This window comes from Thalassophryne amazonica, chromosome 11 (assembly GCF_902500255.1).
Source record: "Thalassophryne amazonica chromosome 11, fThaAma1.1, whole genome shotgun sequence".
In the NCBI taxonomy this organism is placed as follows: domain Eukaryota; kingdom Metazoa; phylum Chordata; class Actinopteri; order Batrachoidiformes; family Batrachoididae; genus Thalassophryne; species Thalassophryne amazonica.
Genome location: NC_047113.1, coordinates 55,954,069 through 55,973,891, shown reverse-complemented (window position 1 = coordinate 55,973,891; position 19,823 = coordinate 55,954,069). Strand labels below are relative to the sequence as shown.

General features: G+C 39.9%; 1 long non-coding RNA gene across 1 annotated transcript; it reads left to right on the top strand.

Moving 5' to 3' along the window:
• Positions 1 to 911: 911 nt before the first annotated feature.
• On the top strand, positions 912 to 18,171 carry LOC117520241. The gene is made up of 3 exons (XR_004563581.1): positions 912 to 1,099; positions 8,591 to 8,595; positions 18,160 to 18,171. It is a non-coding gene; the product is annotated as an uncharacterized LOC117520241 (long non-coding RNA).
• The last annotated feature ends 1,652 nt before the right edge of the window (positions 18,172 to 19,823 follow it).

Below are 19,823 nucleotides of genomic sequence, written 5' to 3'. Positions count from 1 at the left end.
TAGGAGGGGTCTGGTTAGGTTAAAAACTCCAGCTTTGTTGGCTTCTGTTTATTCTTCTCTACAAGAGTCAGACAGAAGTCAGACTTCCAGAGCAAGAATTTTAGCTGAGGAAGCTTCTCCGATTTGAAGCGAAATGTCCTCGCGTCAAGCAACCCAGTCCGGTCGAAGATTCAAGCTTCTCTACTATGGATACCACCTGGACAACTGAGAGCCTACACATAAACTTTTCACGACATCGTGTAAGTTTTATAAGTCCGCGGACACTGATCTGTGTGTTACAGATACAAATCAGTTTCCTCGGATCCGCAGAGTTTCGCGGAGGAAAAATGCCACTCAAAGCATAGCTGTTACGACAGTTGTCATAAAGCAGGACTGGTTGGTTGCTGCGGCGACGCTGTGAGGTTCCTGTGCTTAAGCTAAACTTAGCATGTGGACATCGCAAACTTTTAGAGCTTTCAAGTTTTTAAAAGAAGATTTGTGCAGCATGTCTGTGTCATGGAGAGACATCAGACAGAGAGAGAAGATGGCGAGAAAGACTGTTTGAAAAAGTGTGATAAGGACAAGAATCCGTGGAATTGTCGCTGGCTTCATCAACACACCTGAAAGATAAAAGAAAAAGTGAAACTGTGCTGTCAGGAAACACGGTAAGAATTTTTCTCTTCCTGGAAAATAAACATTCTGCTGTTCAAACAGGATTTTAGACAAGATTATGTGACCTTTTTTCACTAATCTAGACTTTCTTTCATTGTAAAAAAAGACATTGTGGCTTTGAATGGATTTAGGCTGCATGAATCTACACAAGAATATAAGTGACTTTTTACTATAAGACTTTTTACTTTTCAGTCTTCATGAATTTCATGTAGTTTAATTGTTCTGAGTTAATGCATAATTTGGTTTACAATTATAAGGAAAATCATTCCAGTAAGCGCGGGTCATAAGCTCGCGTTGATTAAGTCCCTGCCCTTTGTACACACCGCCCGTCGCTACTACCGATTGGATGGTTTAGTGAGGTCCTCGGATCGGCCGCGCCGGGGTCGGAACACGACCCTGGCGGAGTGCCGAGAAGACGATCAAACTTGACTATCTAGAGGAAGTAAAAGTCTTAAGTCGAAAATCATTCCAGGTCAGACTTCCATGTCATATTCTGTTATTTCAACATCATCATTGACAGTTCAAATAAAAGGTTGAATGTAGGATCATTTAATTTGCACTAATTTTGAGATTTGTTCTTGCAGGAGATGCTGAAAAAGTATCATTAGATAAAAATTTAATTCTGGGGCCCCACAGGGCCCTAGACCCCAGCTCCTGGACGCTGCACCCCCAGACCCCCTGCAAATTTTCCTCGGATGTCACAATATTCATTTCACAGCCCTGAATCAGGAAGAAGATCCAAAAGCCTCACAATGCTTCGTTGCCCATTCCTAGAAAAAACACTCTATTCTCTGCAGTCAGAGAAGAACTAGTCACAGAAGAGAAAAAAGTAAAAAAAGAAACATTTCTCTAGACACCATACTAACTTGCCGGCAGTATCACCTAAGTCATCCAGAGGCATACAGTTTTAATTTATAGTTAAAATTTTTACCAAACTAATTTTGGACAAGTTGTTTAAATTATCATCACGTCTGAAGTTTTATAAAGTAAAAATATCAGCTATATGTTTTAGTTTTAAAGTATTGTACTAATTTTGAAGCTTTTAGTGTGGACATGCTGTCTCGGCAGTGCATTATGGGTAAAGGTCACTACAGGAGAAATGCATTTGAGACGCTCTGATCAGGTTCCACACGGACAACAGCATTAAACCCTTTGTATATTTTGATCTGGCGGTAACATTTGTCTAAGTGCCTCCACGACTGTGAAATTGCCAAGTACACATGTGGTGTGCCAGAGAGCCGCCTTCCCCCATAACACCTGTGCGTGTGTTTTGCGCACTCACCCCGCTCTCCCCAACACATGGCATGCATGTGATTTGCGTATCCCCCCCCCCCCCCCCCGCAGGTGAGGCACCTCTCATCTGATCACAGACTGACACCTTAATTTGTGCACTGAACGGACAGGGGTGTGGCTGGCTGCTAATAGCAGCAGCCTTTGGGATCTATGGTCCTGGATATCATAGCTGCAGAACACATACCATGTTTTGATGGCCACGCATGTGTGTGTGTGTGTGCATGCTGTCCTCACGTGGAAATACATAAAAATATTTGCCATGGGCTGGAGAGCACACACAGCACGCACACTGACAGGCTGCCCCAGGTAATATGGACTGTCAGATCATAACATGCAGCGGGCCATCTGAATGTCACGTCACCCACGTGAGCTCTGTTCCACATGATGTGGTGTCTGTCCTGCAGCACACGGTCCAGAAGACACTCATCTTGGGCCAGACACACACACGGGGCCAGTTGGACACACCAGGCCAGTAGATGTGCACTGCTCCATTCATGTTATTTCATGACTGTACGTCTATGATCACGGGTCATCTGCAGAGGAGCAGACGGTTCATACTTGTCTGCTTGATAAGATGGATTCAATAAAATGTGGTGTTTTTATGGTGTGGTTTTATTTTGTAAAATACGTCCATGTCCTTGTTAATTTCAGGCATTTTTCCACACCTTTTACAGGCCAGTGATGGTAGAGCAGTGGTAAATTTTCTGGCTGGCAATCAGAGCTTTTGTAAATTGCAGGTTTGAATCCCGTGGGTGGCATGTTTTTTTTTTTTCACAGTAGCTGCACGATGTGGTGACATGCTTCAGCTGCTTGCATTGTGTTCTCACTGCGAAGTTTTCGTGCACGCTTGTGCACACCCTCAAAAACTATAGCAGTGGGATCATGCACGCCTGCCCGTCGGTTCAGTGTTTTCGTTGTTCGCTCACACTAGCTTTTCTGCCATGATTTGTCCTGATTTGTACTTATTCGTATTATGTGTGAATAGGCCCTAAAAGCTTAAGTTTGTGGATGTGTGAGATAGATTCCTGCTATCCTCGGTACTTGAGGAGCAATGTTAGCCATTTTCTAAACAGAGGACACTGTTAGCATTAGCGCTGCAGCAGTTATGGTAGGCAAAAACACGTTTACAACGGCAGAACACTTTTACAAGACGTCCCGATACAAATTTACAAATGACAGATTCTGGCTGAAAGGGAATGCACCAAATGCTGAATGTGATGGAATTGTAAATTGGTTTTGGGATTTGTAAAACTGATTTGTCCTTCCCAGCTGCTGCACATTTCTTATGGGTTTCACATTTAATTTAGTCTATGATACCTGTTGCAGATTAACCATGAATTATGCCATTTTTGTTTGGTCTGTGTTGCTGTTAGTCCCATGGGACAACAAATCACATTGAGATGATGCTTTTCTTGGATTTCTTGATCACTGACTCTTCCCACATACTTCATAAAATGTGGAATAAATAACAGCCACTGCAATAAATTTGGATTATGCTATTATATTACTTATTATTTATGATACTTAGATTGCTGAACATAACAAAAGTAGCCCCAGGAAATGGTTGAAGCACATTATTTTATTATGTACAGCAAGTAAATATCTCGTAAACAACATGGCAAGAAATTTATTTGCTCTGCATTACAAGAAAAATACACATGGTCGACATATAATCCATCAACAGTGACACACAGCAGCCGTGTTTCTTCTCTCTGATCAGTAGGCTGCCCTTGCTTTTCTTTTCCATCATGTTTATCACCCTCTACATAACACTAGAGACCTTGGTGCCTAGATGTTGATGATGGATTTTCACTTTGTGCCCAAATCCCATTAGTAATTCCAAACAGTAAGTCACTAAGTTGAATGGTAGCAGTTAAAAACCCCATACTGCCATTTAAAACATTGCCATTATGTTGTATTCTGGGTGCTGTTGGTTGGTTTGAAGGATCACAGGAATGTGAAATGTTTCTGCTTCATTAGCATCTTAGACTGTCAATGCGGACTGTAAAATTCGGACATCAAAATTTCAATATAAGTTGTGAAATGTGTTCCACGAAGTTTGTTTTACTGGCAAAATTATCTGTTAGCTGACAGCAAGTAGTCATCGTGTTAAGAGTAGCAAGCTCAAAGCATCACTGCAGAGCGCTAACGTCAACTGATCGATTTGTCTGTGCAACCTCAACTGCGCACATTGATCAACACTGTGCCGACATGCACGTCCATGCTGCAGAAGCCAATATATTATGTACAAACAACATCTACCTACCTATCTATCTACAGTGCATCCAGAAAGTATTCACAGCACTTCACTATTTCCACATTTTGTTATATTACAGCCTTATTGCAAAATGGAGTAAATTAATTTTTTGAATCTCAAAATTCTACACACAATACCCCATAATGACAACATGAAAAGTTTTTTTTTGCAAATTTATTAAAAATAGAAATCGAAGAATTCACATACACACATAAAACAAAAAAGAAAGAAATTTAGATCAACTTACAACAAAGAATAACTTTATTAACATTGTTTTTAGTCTTTAACAGAAAAAATTTTAAATTGCATCACTTTGCTTGAAAAAAACCCCCTTATTTAAACTATAAACATTTTTTGACCGACTGCCATTTGATACTGAAAAATTAAATTAAATAAATCAATAAATAATAATAAATTCAAATTGATCAGATCACTAACTCAGGAGTGCAATATATAAAACACTTTAACAGACAAAACAAAAATTAATAAAACAATTTGTGCTGATTTTTTATGATTATTTTTTGTGATCGTTTGTATTACACACAATACCCCATTATGACAACACAAAAAAAGTTTTTGTTTTTGTTTTTTTTTTTTTGCAAATTTATTACAAATAAAAATCAAATGAATTCACATGCACATACGAGATCTGTGATAAAACTAACCGGCAGTTTTATTAAAACAAAAAAAAACTATATGGATTTGAATCACGTGCGATTACACCAGACATGCTTGAACCCTCGTGCGCATGTGTGAGTTTTTTCACGCGTGTCAGTGACGTCATTCGCCTGTGGGCAGGCCTTGAGTGAGGAGTGCTCCACCCCGCCCGTCGGAATCTCTTTGTCTGAGAAGCCGCTGGAGATGGCGCACGTTCCTTTATCAACATTTTTTCAGGACCTGTGAGGGATATCCGAGTGGACACTATTCGAGAAATTCAGCTGGTTTTTGGTGAAAAGTTTAATGGCTGATGAGAGATTTCGGCGTTTCTTTCGCTTTAAGGACAGCCCACAAAGTGGTATCGGCGCGGCACGGTCGGCGGTGGCGTCCGTCTGGCTGTTTAGAACTGAAAACATCCTAATTTAAGGCTCTCTTCACCCAGGTCGCTGTCAGAGAACAGAGAAGTTTCAGAAGAGGCCGGCATCAGGAGTTTACCCGGACATTCCACTGTTAAAGGAGATTTTGTAATGAAAGAACGTGCGGACGAATTTGCCGAGTCGGTTCCGTGACAACGTGGCAAAAACGTCTGCGTCGCGACAGGAAAAACACCTCCGTGTTGAAAACCATTTGTAAAATTCAGGCGGCTTTTGATGGCTTTCAGCAAGTGAGTATCTGAGAAATTGTTTAACAGCTGGGCATGTTCCAACTTGTCCATTAAGGTTTCCAACAAAGGTGTTTTTCCTGTCGCGACCCCCGCGGTCGGGTCCAGCCCGACATGCGACTCTGCCCGCACGTTCTTTCATTACAAAATCTCCTTTAACAGTGGAATGTCCGCATAAACTCCTCATGCCGACCTCTTCTGTTCTCTAACGACGACCTGGGTGAACAGAGCCTGAAATGTGGAAGTTTTCAGCTTGAAACAGTGAGACGATGCCACCTCAGAGCGCAGATCGCCATCAGGCGCCGTGGGCCGTCCTTAAAGCGACACTAACAGACCAAAATCTCTCATCAGCCATTAAAATTTTTACCGAAAACCAGCTGAATTTATCAAATGGTGTCCACTCAGTTGTGCCTTACAGTTTTTGAAAAAATTTTTATCAAACAAATAGCAGTCTCTGAGCCATTCCTAAACAATGAAAAAAATCGATGAGAGGGTGGGCGACTCCTCACTCAAAGACTGCCCACAGGCGAATGACGTAACCGACAGGCATGAAAAAACTCTTGCATGCCCATGAGGGTTCAAGCATGGCTGATGTAATCACACGTGATTCAAATCCATATGGTTTTTGAAAAAAATAATAAGGTCGGATACTTTTCTAACGGACCTCGTAAGTATTCACACCCTTTCCTCAACCTCACAGCCTCAAATCTTCTTGAATATGATGCCGCAAACTTGGTGAACCTATGTTTGGGCACTATTGCCCATTCTTCTTTCCAGCACCTCTCAAGCTCCATCAGGTTGGATGGGGAGCGTCAGTGCACAGCCATTTTCAGATCTCTCCAGAGATGTTCAATCAGATTCAAGTCTGGTCTCTGGTTGGGCCTCTCAAGGACATTCACAGAGTTGTCCTGAAGCCACTCCTTTGACTCCACTCCATCTTGACTGTGTGCCTAAGGTCATTGTCCTGCTGAAAGATGAACTGTCACCCTAGTCTGTGTTGAAAAGCACTCTGGAGCAGGTTTTCATCCAGGATGTCTCTGTACAATGCTACATTCATCTTTCCCTCAATCCTGACTAGTCTCCCAGCTCCTGCTGCTGACCTCATGCTTGGTTTGTGCTCTGACATGCACTGTCAACTGTGGGACCTTATGTATACAGGTGTGTGCCTTTCCAAATCATGTCCAATCCATTGAATTTACCCCAGGTGGACACTAATTAAGCTGTAGAAACATCTCAAGGATGATCATTGGAAACAGGATGCACCTGAGCTCAATTTTGAGTTTCACGGGAAAGGCTGTGAATCCCTATGTATATGTGATTTCTTAGTTTTTGTTTGTTTGTTTGTTTGTTTATTTTTAATAAATGTGCAAAAATCTAAAAAAAAATCACATTGTCATTATGGGGTATTGTGTGTAGAATTTTGAGGGGAAAAAATGAATTTACTCCATTTTGGAATAAGGCTGTAATATAACGAAATGTGGAAAAAAGTGAAGCGCTGTGAATACTTTCCAGATGCACCGTATCTAGCTATCTATGCAGGAAACTGTTGGCAAACTGTGTGTGTAATTATTTACAACTAGCCACTGTAGAGATTTACATCAACCAGCAGCACGGTTAACACCACCACACTTTAGTTGTTTTGCGCCACATGAGCTCCATCTGCACTCAAAACCTTGACTGGTGACATGTGGCCTGTACATTATTGCTCTAATAAAAGCTGTGCACATGTGAGTGGATTCACACTGCTCTGTAGTAAATACACATTTTGTCTCCTGGCACAGAGATTAAAAACACCAGCACAATGACTACATTTAATGACAACCTCCCTTTTGATGATTCTTGACCTTTGTATTTGGGTATGAATGGGACTTGTCAAGAAAAGCAGGTGTAGCTATATAAAACAGGGTGATTGTCATGGCATCTGAAAAATACAATGGAACGATTATCAAAGGTTTGCATTTATTAGAGTTTTTATGCCATAATGTCTGTAATTTCTCCAAAAGCTTTTTAGCTTTTTCTCTTTTCAACCCATCCATGACCTATGTTACACCTTTATGTCTTGCACAGGCATTTGTTGCCATGCATTCACACAATTAAAAAAACACTCACACAGCCATATCCTCACATGTACCGACACACTCCCTCAACCAAGGCCAGATAAGAGAACAGACAAGCGCCACTTTTATTTTATCTCAACATTTCTCCCTTGGGGTTGTTCATCAGCCTATTTTTGCCCTATCCTGTTGTTACCTAAGGGGCGGAGGAAGGTGGTAATGGAGGGCTGACTGAGGCCTGTCACTTCATGCTCTTTCACCCCGGGGACTCTGAGTGGGAAAGTAATGTCCGAGCCTGCCAGATGTAGCAGTCACTTTTAATCAAGACCACGGCTGTCGTCCTGCCTGTATTGATCCCTGTGAAGTCCCCAGGCAGCCTGCAGTCCGACTGGTTTCTACACAGCAACAACTTTCCTCTCACCTTTCAAACACTCCCCATGTGGCAGCATCTTGGCTGAGTTAATCATAATCCAGCTCTGCTGTGGCAAACAACGGCCACAGAAAACAAGATGCCATTGACTGTGTCCTATTTACACGTTTTCTAGTGCATGTTGCGATTCCATGTGAGACAGACAGATTGCATGTAACTCATCTGTCTTCTGCATAGGAGTGCACTGTTCGTGCTTTGATGGTTTGAGAGCTATGGATGGTGCAATGCACTACTTTATATATCCACAGAGCTCTATAGGACATTCCAGTACTCATTCACCATTTGATTTTAAACAGCAGCAGTATCCCAATAAGCAAACAGTCAGACTGTTTATTAATTAGGTTGTGCATTGACTGCTGAATTTCCTCAAAGGAATTATTGTTGCATGTATACAACATTTACCAACATTTACCATAATAACAATGGAAGAAGGAGATGTACGTGTAGTAGGAGTGTAAAAATTAGCCAATACCAATTGAAAATCCATTTTAAAGTAATAGATACGACTAAGCCGATACATGGACCCCTAATTCAATCTAAATGTAGCGTGAACACCTGTTCATGCGTCAGTTTAACATCATAAATAGGTCGAGTTTTAGCTTTGTCACTGCTTCTTCTGGGTCTACAAACTGTCATTGAAGTTCAAAGGTTGCCGCAAAGTTCTCATGGGATTGTTCACTGGAACATTATGCATTGGTAGGGGGTATAATGGATAAATTTACCTGTGTGAATTTTACATTCAGTCCACGATTTTTTAATACTATACTATCTGTTCAGAATGGCGAAAGTTCTGCTATGCTACCAAGGTGGCTTCATCTTTGTTTCTTCCATGCTGTGTTTTCTGCTACTGTATGTAGTGCAACCCCTAGTGATGAACAAAAGGTGAGCAGAATCAGCTACAGCATGATTTACTGGAAGGAATTACATCCTGGAGTCCACACTTGAACCTCTTGAGTCCTGAGAGGAAGCCATTTTCCTTTACATGAAAATTCAGTAAGGTATATCTTATATATTATATTCCAATTCTAAGGTGGAACTATGCTAATATATAAAGGTATATCTAAATATCTAAAAAGGAAGAGTAAAAAAGGAGAGTAGAAAAGAGTAGAGTAGAGCCACTTAGGTGCCTGGTCTTGAGAACCAGGGATGGTAGGTTGAAAAGCTTTTTTTATCCCATGGGAACTCTCCCTACCCACCCAAGCGGCTCAAGAAAAAGGAATATATAATATGATAAATAAGACATAAGAAGGATAAGACATCTCAGGAGAAGATTGTAGTATAGGTAATTTAGTATGTAGACTAGTAGTAAAATTAAATATAGTTAGTAGGCTAAGCTATAAATCTGGTATTTTATTGTAGAAACAGAAGCTATGAGTGTGTGAGTGTACTGGTATCTATCTAAAGTAACTCTGTTAGCATACTATAGGAAAATAAAAAGTATAATCATTATGCTATCAAATGGAAACCTAAGAACTTAGGTACTATATGTTGATATCTTTAAAGAAACACATAAACTGATGAATCATTAAAAATCTACACCATGTAAAATTAAATTGTAAATAACGAAAATAAGCTAGTTATAGTAGAAGAGCTAAATAAGCTGTTAATAAGCCAATAAATGTGGACAAAAGTATGAATTAATGTGGGTTATCAAACACAAAAGAACCAACTATTTTGTAAGCTACGATGAACATTGCTACAGCCTGCTAGATAAGCTAACGTTAGCTGTTAGATATAACTAATTGTACCCCACTCCTCCAATATTTGCTTAAATATAATAATATTAAAAAGGGGGGAACAAGAAATGTCCATTTGAAGTGACTATTTCAAATGATCACTCCAAGGTACCTGAAGGTGTTGAACCTTTCCACGATCATACAGTGGATGCAGATGGGATTGTGTGCTCATTTCCTTCTCAAATCTACAATCATCACTATCATTTTGCTGATGTTCAGTTGTAAGTTATTGCCCTGCCATTAGGAAGTCAGGGTTCTAACCTCCTCTCTCCATCTCATCGTTGTCAGTAATTTGACCAAGGACAGTGGTGTCATCAGCAAACTTGATGATAGCCTCCAGACCATGTAATTGTGCATGAACAGGGGGTACAGGATGGGGATGAGCATGCATTCCTGAGGGAGCGTGTGAGTTTAGAAGTACTACTGGAGCCCATTTGCTTCATTTGGTCTCTATTTCTTAGAAAATCTGCAAAAGCCAGAGCTGAATCCTAGTTCTTGGTGCTTGGTCACTAGGTGGGAGGGAATGGCAGTATTGAACTATATTCAGTAAAAAGCATTTCACTTATATGTTCTTCTATTCCAGGTGGGCAAGTGTTAGGTGGAGAGGGAGGTTATTGGGTGACCTATTTTGCCAATTGGTGAAATGTACAGGGTCCCTGCATCTCAGGCAGAGTAGATATAATATGTGTCTTGATCAGACATCTCATCACAACAGATGTGAGTGCCTCAAGGTAATAGTCATTAAGGCAGCTGACTTTATTTTTCTTCAGGTCAGGGATAAGGGTGGTGTCCTTGAAAAATGCCTGAACTACTGACTGAGCCAGGGAGAGGTTAAGAATATCAGTGAAAATATCAACTAGTTCATCTACACATGCTCTGAGGGTGTGACCTGGAATGCCATCTGTGCCAAGTGGTTTGCGTGGATTCATCGTTTTAAAGACATTACATACATCAGTCCTCGATAACACCAATGGCATGGTTTCCACTTCACTTAGCAAAGCAATGCTTGAGGTGGAAGTGTCATCAAAGCGTGCACAGAATGGGCCTCATGTATCAATGTTGCGCACTTGTGGCGTAAACTTGAAATACACCAAAGTCACCATGACATGTATCAAGCAGTGCGCACCTGGCCATTTCTGGCATACGCCTGACGTGATCTTGATAAATGCGGCGGGTGGAAACGATCGTAATTATAATAAACACGCCCATAAATATTCAGACTTTGCTTCAGACACACCCTCATTTTACGACATGGAAGCCGGAAAGACGGCAATGAAAAAGAACTCCACCAATCACGACGCGTGCCAATAGAGCGTCAAAAGCGGCTGTCGTATCAATTGTTTTGTAGTATATAATCAATAAAGTGTTACAGTGGTCCCTCCCGCAACGTTAGGCAGCATTATTTTTTACAATTATTATAGACATTTCAAAGCTGTAAAACCCGTCACTACACAGTTTATACACTTTCTCAATCAGGCATGAACATTTTCTCACTTTTCTCTCATGTGTAAACACTCTCAAAGTTCAAACCTTAGTAGGAAAATAATACCAAACTGTTTTCAGGCCAAACATTTGTTTGAGAAATAAAAATAGAACGTTTTCCTATAAATAATTATGATGCCATTTAGAACTAACAAATTAATTTTAACGATCAACGAACGAGGTCGGACACATAAGAAATTACTAATAGTGACTCACCAGTATTTCACAGATCGGGCCTCTGCGTCCTGACGCCACGCCTTTTCCCACTCACACCTGGCTGCAGGTGTCTGTTTCCGTGTGACAAACACATTTATGAGTAGTTGTTGGCGCTCTTTTCTCTTCTGGGCAACAATCAATCAATCAATCAATTTTTTTATATAGCGCCAAATCACAACAAACAGTTGCCCCAAGGCGCTTTATATTGTAAGGCAAGGCCATACAATAATTATGTAAAACCCCAACGGTCAAAACGTCTATAATAATTGTAAAAAATAACGCTGGCCACTTCGCGGATTTCGGCTATCGTGGGCTGTTTTTAGAACGTAACTCCTGCGATAAACGAGGGACCACTGTACTTAAATTTTTTAGCTTGTTCGTCCTTTACCAGCTGGATGATCTGTATTTTCATGGTCTGACAAGTTCATACATGTATATTTTATGGCTGGAAAAGTCTAAAACCTGTTTTCCCTCCAGTCAGATTGTTTACTTGGAGGCAACACTATTAAACAGCTATATTTCATTCCATGGCACCCATTCAAACGTATACAGCATACAGTATATCTTTGTAAGAATCAAAGTAGGATTGCAGGCATTTACTGCTTCAGTTGAAATGAAGCAAGTAGTGAGTAAGTGAGTGAATGTCCTCACACTTATGGCACAATCAACAGATTCAGGCTCGATCACGACACAGAGGCTCAGCTGCCAATTAGAAGACCTCGGCTTTGCTGAACTGCTCACATTGCTCACAATACCGCAATGTGATTTCTGTGCCTTTCTTATTTCTTAGATGATAGAATGACTCAGGAAAGGCTTTAAAGTTGAGCATTCTAACTGATATTCTCCTGTTGCTTTTGAATATTGCCAAGACCAATACAATGGCGCAAAGCTGATAATGAGAGTTTCATAGCTGCAGGTTAGAAGGAGCTGTGCTTTACAAATCAAACAAACAACAGTGACCCAGATAAATGAAAAATGGATTTTAAAATGGCATAAGACAATGAAACCATATTATAATTAAAAAAGATTATTACAATAATATCAATAATATTTACGACTATACTACTATACTAACACTACCAATAATAATAACAACAATAATAATACAGTGCGCTCAAATGTTTACATACCCTGGCAGAATATTACTTTTTTTTGGCCATTTTTCAGAGAATATGAATGATAACACTCATGGTTAGTGGTTGGATGAAGCCATTTATTGTCAAACAACTGTGTTTACGCTTTTTAAATTATAATAACAACAGAGACTACACAAATGACCCTGATCAAAAGTTTACATACCCCTGTTCTTAATACCATGTATTGCCCCCTCTTTTGTGGTAGTTGTGGATGAGAATCTCTGATGGTAAAGCTGCCACTGAATATGTCTTGAACTTTATTTACATCAATTACGGAAAAATACAAACAGTATCTCTATGGTGAATCTGCATGGGGTAGATCAGTGGTGTCCAAAATATTCTAGAAAGGGCCAAGAGGGTGCAGGTTTTCTTTGCAGCTACAAACAAGCCTAGATTTGATTGTTTTGGTGAAAGAATATCCTTCTCCGCTCTATTCGACCATGGATCTACGAGCGGTGATGCAAAAGGCAACATTTGCTCTGTGCACAGTTTCTCTAATCACAGCCACATAAGCCTATAACTTCTTCTGGGTTGTCTGGGTGTCTTGGTGGCTTTCCTCACTCTTCTTCTTGCACAGTCAGACATTTCGTCCACTGTCCACTGCAAGGGGGTAGGCTCCACCCTTATCTCTTCCAACAGCAGGATTTGTCCTCATCAAATCAAATCAAATCAATTTTATTTATATAGCGCCAAATCACAACAAACAGTTGCCCCAAGGCGCCTTATATTGTAAGGCAAGGCCATACAATAATTACGGAAAAACCCCAACGGTCAAAACGACCCCCTGTGAGCAAGCACTTGGCGACAGTGGGAAGGAAAAACTCCCTTTTAACAGGAAGAAACCTCCAGCAGAACCAGGCTCAGGGAGGGGCAGTCTTCTGCTGGGACTGGTTGGGGCTGAGGGAGAGAACCAGGAAAAAGACATGCTGTGGAGGGGAGCAGAGATCGATCACTAATGATTAAATGCAGAGTGGTGCATACAGAGCAAAAAGAGAAAAAAACAGTGCATCATGGGAACCCCCCAGCAGTCTACGTCTATAGCAGCATAACTAAGGGATGGTTCAGGGTCACCTGATCCAGCCCTAACTATAAGCTTTAGCAAAAAGGAAAGTTTTAAGCCTAATCTTAAAAGTAGAGAGGGTGTCTGTCTCCCTGATCTGAATTGGGAGCTGGTTCCACAGGAGAGGAGCCTGAAAGCTGAAGGCTCTGCCTCCCATTCTACTCTTACAAACCCTAGGAACTACAAGTAAGCCTGCAGACTGAGAGCGAAGCGCTCTATTGGGGTGATATGGTACTACGAGGTCCCTAAGATAAGATGGGACCTGATTATTCAAAACCTTATAAGTAAGAAGAAGAATTTTAAATTCTATTCTAGAATTAACAGGAAGCCAATGAAGAGAGGCCAATATGGGTGAGATATGCTCTCTCCTTCTAGTCCCCGTCAGTACTCTAGCTGCAGCATTTTGAATTAACTGAAGGCTTTTTAGGAAACTTTTAGGACAACCTGATAATAATGAATTACAATAGTCCAGCCTAGAGGAAATAAATGCATGAATTAGTTTTTCAGCATCACTCTGAGACAAGACCTTTCTGATTTTAGAGATATTGCGTAAATGCAAAAAAGCAGTCCTACATATTTGTTTAATATGCGCTTTGAATGACATATCCTGATCAAAAATGACTCCAAGATTTCTCACAGTATTACTAGAGGTCAGGGTAATGCCATCCAGAGTAAGGATCTGGTTAGACACCATGTTTCTAAGATTTGTGGGGCCAAGTACAATAACTTCAGTTTTATCTGAGTTTAAAAGCAGGAAATTAGAGGTCATCCATGTCTTTATGTCTGTAAGACAATCCTGCAGTTTAGCTAATTGGTGTGTGTCCTCTGGCTTCATGGATAGATAAAGCTGGGTATCATCTGCGTAACAATGAAAATTTAAGCAATACCGTCTAATAATACTGCCTAAGGGAAGCATGTATAAAGTGAATAAAATTGGTCCTAGCACAGAACCTTGTGGAACTCCATAATTAACTTTAGTCTGTGAAGAAGATTCCCCATTTACATGAACAAATTGTAATCTATTAGACAAATATGATTCAAACCACCGCAGCGCAGTGCCTTTAATACCTATGGCATGCTCTAATCTCTGTAATAAAATTTTATGGTCAACAGTATCAAAAGCAGCACTGAGGTCTAACAGAACAAGCACAGAGATGAGTCCACTGTCCGAGGCCATAAGAAGATCATTTGTAACCTTCACTAATGCTGTTCTGTACTATGATGAATTCTAAAACCTGACTGAAACTCTTCAAATAGACCATTCCTCTGCAGATGATCAGTTAGCTGTTTTACAACTACCCTTTCAAGAATTTTTGAGAGAAAAGGAAGGTTGGAGATTGGCCTATAATTAGCTAAGATAGCTGGGTCAAGTGATGGCTTTTTAAGTAATGGTTTAATTACTGCCACCTTAAAAGCCTGTGGTACATAGCCAACTAATAAAGATAGATTGATCATATTTAAGATCGAAGCATTAAATAATGGTAGGGCTTCCTTGAGCAGCCTGGTAGGAATGGGGTCTAATAAACATGTTGATGGTTTGGATGAAGTAACTAATGAAAATAACTCAGACAGAACAATCGGAGAGAAAGAGTCTAACCAAATACCGGCATCACTGAAAGCAGCCAAAGATAAGAATACGTCTTTGGGATGGTTATGAGTAATTTTTTCTCTAATAGTTAAAATTTTGTTAGCAAAGAAAGTCATGAAGTCATTACTAGTTAAAGTTAATGGAATACTCAGCTCAAAAGAGCTCTGACTCTTTGTCAGCCTGGCTACAGTGCTGAAAAGAAACCTGGGGTTGTTCTTATTTTCTTCAATTAGTGATGAGTAGAAAGATGTCCTAGCTTTACGGAGGGCTTTTTTATAGAGCAACAGACTCTTTTTCCAGGCTAAGTGAAGATCTTCTAAATTAGTGAGACGCCATTTCCTCTCCAACTTACGGGTTATCTGCTTTAAGCTACGAGTTTGTGAGTTATACCACGGAGTCAGGCACTTCTGATTTAAAGCTCTCTTTTTTAGAGGAGCTACAGCATCCAAAGTTGTCTTCAATGAGGATGTAAAACTATTGACGAGATACTCTATCTCACTTACAGAGTTTAGGTAGCTACTCTGCACTGTGTTGATATATGGCATTAGAGAACATAAAGAAGGAATCATATCCTTAAACCTAGTTACAGCGCTTTCTGAAAGACTTCTAGTGTAATGAAACTTATTCCCCACTGCTGGGTAGTCCATCAGAGTAATGTAAATGTTATTAAGAAATGATCAGACAGAAGGGAGTTTTCAGGGAATACTGTTAAGTCTTCTATTTCCATACCATAAGTCAGAACAAGATCTAAGATATGATTAAAGTGGTGGGTGGACTCATTTACTTTTTGAGCAAAGCCAATAGAGTCTAATAATAGATTAAATGCAGTGTTGAGGCTGTCATTCTCAGCATCTGTGTGGATGTTAAAATCGCCCACTATAATTATCTTATCTGAGCTAAGCACTAAGTCAGACAAAAGGTCTGAAAATTCACAGAGAAACTCACAGTAACGACCAGGTGGACGATAGATAATAACAAATAAAACTGGTTTTTGGGACTTCCAATTTGGATGGACAAGACTAAGAGTCAAGCTTTCAAATGAATTAAAGCTCTGTCTGGGTTTTTGATTAATTAATAAGCTGGAATGGAAGATTGCTGCTAATCCTCCGCCCCGGCCCGTGCTACGAGCATTCTGACAGTTAGTGTGACTCGGGGGTGTTGACTCATTTAAACTAACATATTCATCCTGCTGTAACCAGGTTTCTGTAAGGCAGAATAAATCAATATGTTGATCAATTATTATATCATTTACCAACAGGGACTTAGAAGAGAGAGACCTAATGTTTAATAGACCACATTTAACTGTTTTAGTCTGTGGTGCAGTTGAAGGTGCTATATTATTTTTTCTTTTTGAATTTTTATGCTTAAATAGATTTTTGCTGGTTATTGGTAGTCTGGGAGCAGGCACAAGATTCTTATAAACAGATATGCAGAACACAGAACACTGTAAAAAAAAAAGGCATGCAAAATTGGACTAAATACTCCGCGAGACTCCGAGGCCACGACAGGTGAACGGTGTTATAGCGAGGGACCACTGTATTCTCTTTTCACATGTCAATAATTCTTGACATGTGGATATTTGCTCGCTCAATTAATAAGACACGCCTAATCTGTCAGATTTCTTTATTTTTAAAATGTATTTCTGTATTTATTTTATTGTGACAACCGAATGGAGACGACAAAACCTGGTTGCAGCACGGAATGACGAAACTACAGTTGTTATTATCAGTTTCATTGTCTACAATGATCACACCGCATGAAGTTAAGCTCAGCGCTGCTCTGGCTCCGGGCTCGAAGTCTGGAGAAAAAGGCGAGCAGCGCTTTCTTTGCAGTCAGCGCTGTGGCCACGGATCGTGCTCCATAACAATCCCGCAAAGGCGGGATTTGTATTGATTATTATGTAGTATAATCAGGAAAGTGTTATTTATGTAACATATGCATTGATTTGTATAATGGCACTGTTTATCATGTTGATCATCTTCATTTTTATGTGGATTCCATCGCTGGTTCATTTTGGTGTATAATTTACGCCACCTCTCGACCTGGTGTATATTTTCAGAGCAGCGTACGCCAACGACCACATTGATAAATGCCAAGTAGCGCAGCCGTTTTGGCGTACACCCCATATACGCTCAAATATCGCCGTACGCAACGTTGATACATGAGGCCCAAAGTGCTCCACTTGTCTCCCCTGGCTTTCCTTTTCAGTCTGTGATATTTCTTAATCCAATGCACATTTTTCAGATGTTGGAGTCAACATGATGCACCTCTGCAGTCTACCTCCATTGTCTTATGGCTGCTTTGGAACCACAGTTTGTAACTGTAGTTCTTACACCTCTGTAGATCACCTGCTCCTTATTTCATCTGGCATAATATTTGGTGGTTTGGTAACACAATACTAGGAAGAAATACTAGTTTTCACACTTGCTTAGCCTGTCTGTCATCTCTTTATCTCCTGCTTCCTGTTTTTCAGCCAGTAGCATCAAAACTTTGATACAGATAGGACAAATTACAAAAACATTAGATTGCTTCTTGTATTTGAGCAGTAGTGACTGCCCAGCATGTTTCATGATTGAAGATGTACTAGCCATCATGAAATTATCTCAGCCCGTCATGGTATTTGTCTCACATCTTTTAACCAGCCAATCACAGTTGTGGCTGATTCTGAAAAGCTTTAAAATATTTCAACAAATGGATAAACCAATTTCTTCCTATATTTAAATATTGCAGAAAGACAAAACATGAATACACCACATCAAGTATGCAACCAAATTTTAGATTTAATATTTAGTTTGTTGACAAAATTAACCAGTGTGTGTGTGTGTGTGTGTGTGTGTGTGTGTATACAGTAAATATATACACACAACATGTTGGCTGATTTTGTCAATATATCTATCTATTCTGTTTTTGTCTGAATCTATATTGAATAATTATTCAGTAATCAAGCTCCAAACATGATTATAGTGAAGTTGAATGTGAAAACCAGTTGTTGTTGTTGTTATTATTATTATTATTATTTCCTTGCAGCACCATATGGCTGCAACATGAGGAAATATAGTTAAAAGTTTACAGTTTTTAATTGATCAAAATGTTAAAATTATTTGTAGAATTGTTACTTGCTGTAATTCAGTAATTTAATGCTTCAGCAGTAGTTTAATGCTTCCGTTCTGGCTGTGATTCCACACGGGTACTGTGTGATCATGCCTGGTTTCAGCACATAGCTTCATGTTGTACACTTTAGGCTTGTTTAAATTTTCTTTGCACAGAGTAGTGCTCAGAATAATAGTAGTGCTATGTGACTAAAAAGATTAATCCAGGTTTTGAGTATATTTCTTATTGTTACATGGGAAACAAGGTACCAGTAGATTCAGTAGATTCTCACAAATCCAACAAGACCAAGCATTCATGATATGCACACTCTTAAGGCTATGAAATTGGGCTATTAGTAAAAAAGTAGAAAAGGGGGTGTTCACAATAATAGTAGTGTGGCATTCAGTCAGTGAATTCGTCAATTTTGTGGAACAAACAGGTGTGAATCAGGTGTCCCCTATTTAAGGATGAAGCCAGCACCTGTTGAACATGCTTTTCTCTTTGAAAGCCTGAGGAAAATGGGACGTTCAAGACATTGTTCAGAAGAACAGCATAGTTTGATTAAAAAGTTGATTGGAGAGGGGAAAACTTATACGCAGGTGCAAAAAATTATAGGCTGTTCATCTACAATGATCTCCAATGCTTTAAAATGGACAAAAAAACAGAGATGCGTGGAAGAAAATGGAAAACAACCATCAAAATGGATAGAAGAATAACCAGAATGGCAAAGGGTCATCCATTGATCAGCTCCAGGATGATCAAAGACAGTCTGGAGTTACCTGTAAGTGCTGTGACAGTTAGAAGATGCCTGTGTGAAGCTAATTTATTTGCAATAATCCCCCGCAACATCCCTCTGTTGAATAAAAGACATGTGCAGAAGAGGTTACAATGTGCCAAAGAACATATCAACTGGCCTAAAGAGAAATGGAGGAATATTTTGTGGACTGATGAGAGTAAAATTGTTCTTTTTGGGTCCAAGGGCCACAGACAGTTTGTGAGACGACCCCCAAACTCTGAATTCAAGCCACAGTTCACAGTGAAGACAGTGAAACATGGTGGTGCAAGCATCATGATATGGGCATGTTTCTCCTACTATGGTGTTGGGCCTATATATCGCATACCAGGTATCATGGATCAGTTTGGATATGTGAAAATACTTGAAGAGGTCATGTTGCCTTATGCTGAAGAGGACATGCCCTTGAAATGGGTGTTTCAACAAGACAAGGACCCCAAGCACACTAGTAAACAAGCAAAATCTTGGTTCCAAACCAACAAAATTAATCCCTCGCAGATGTGAAGAAATCATGAAAAACTGTGGTTATACAACTAAATACTAGTTGTGATTCACAGGATTGCTAAAAAAGCAGTTTGAACATAATAGTTTTGAGTTTGTAGCGTCAACAGCAGATGCTACTATTATTGTGAACACCCCCTTTTCTACTTTTTTTTTTACTAATAGCCCAATTTCATAGCCTTAAGAGTGTGCAGATCATGAATGCTTGGTCTTGTTGG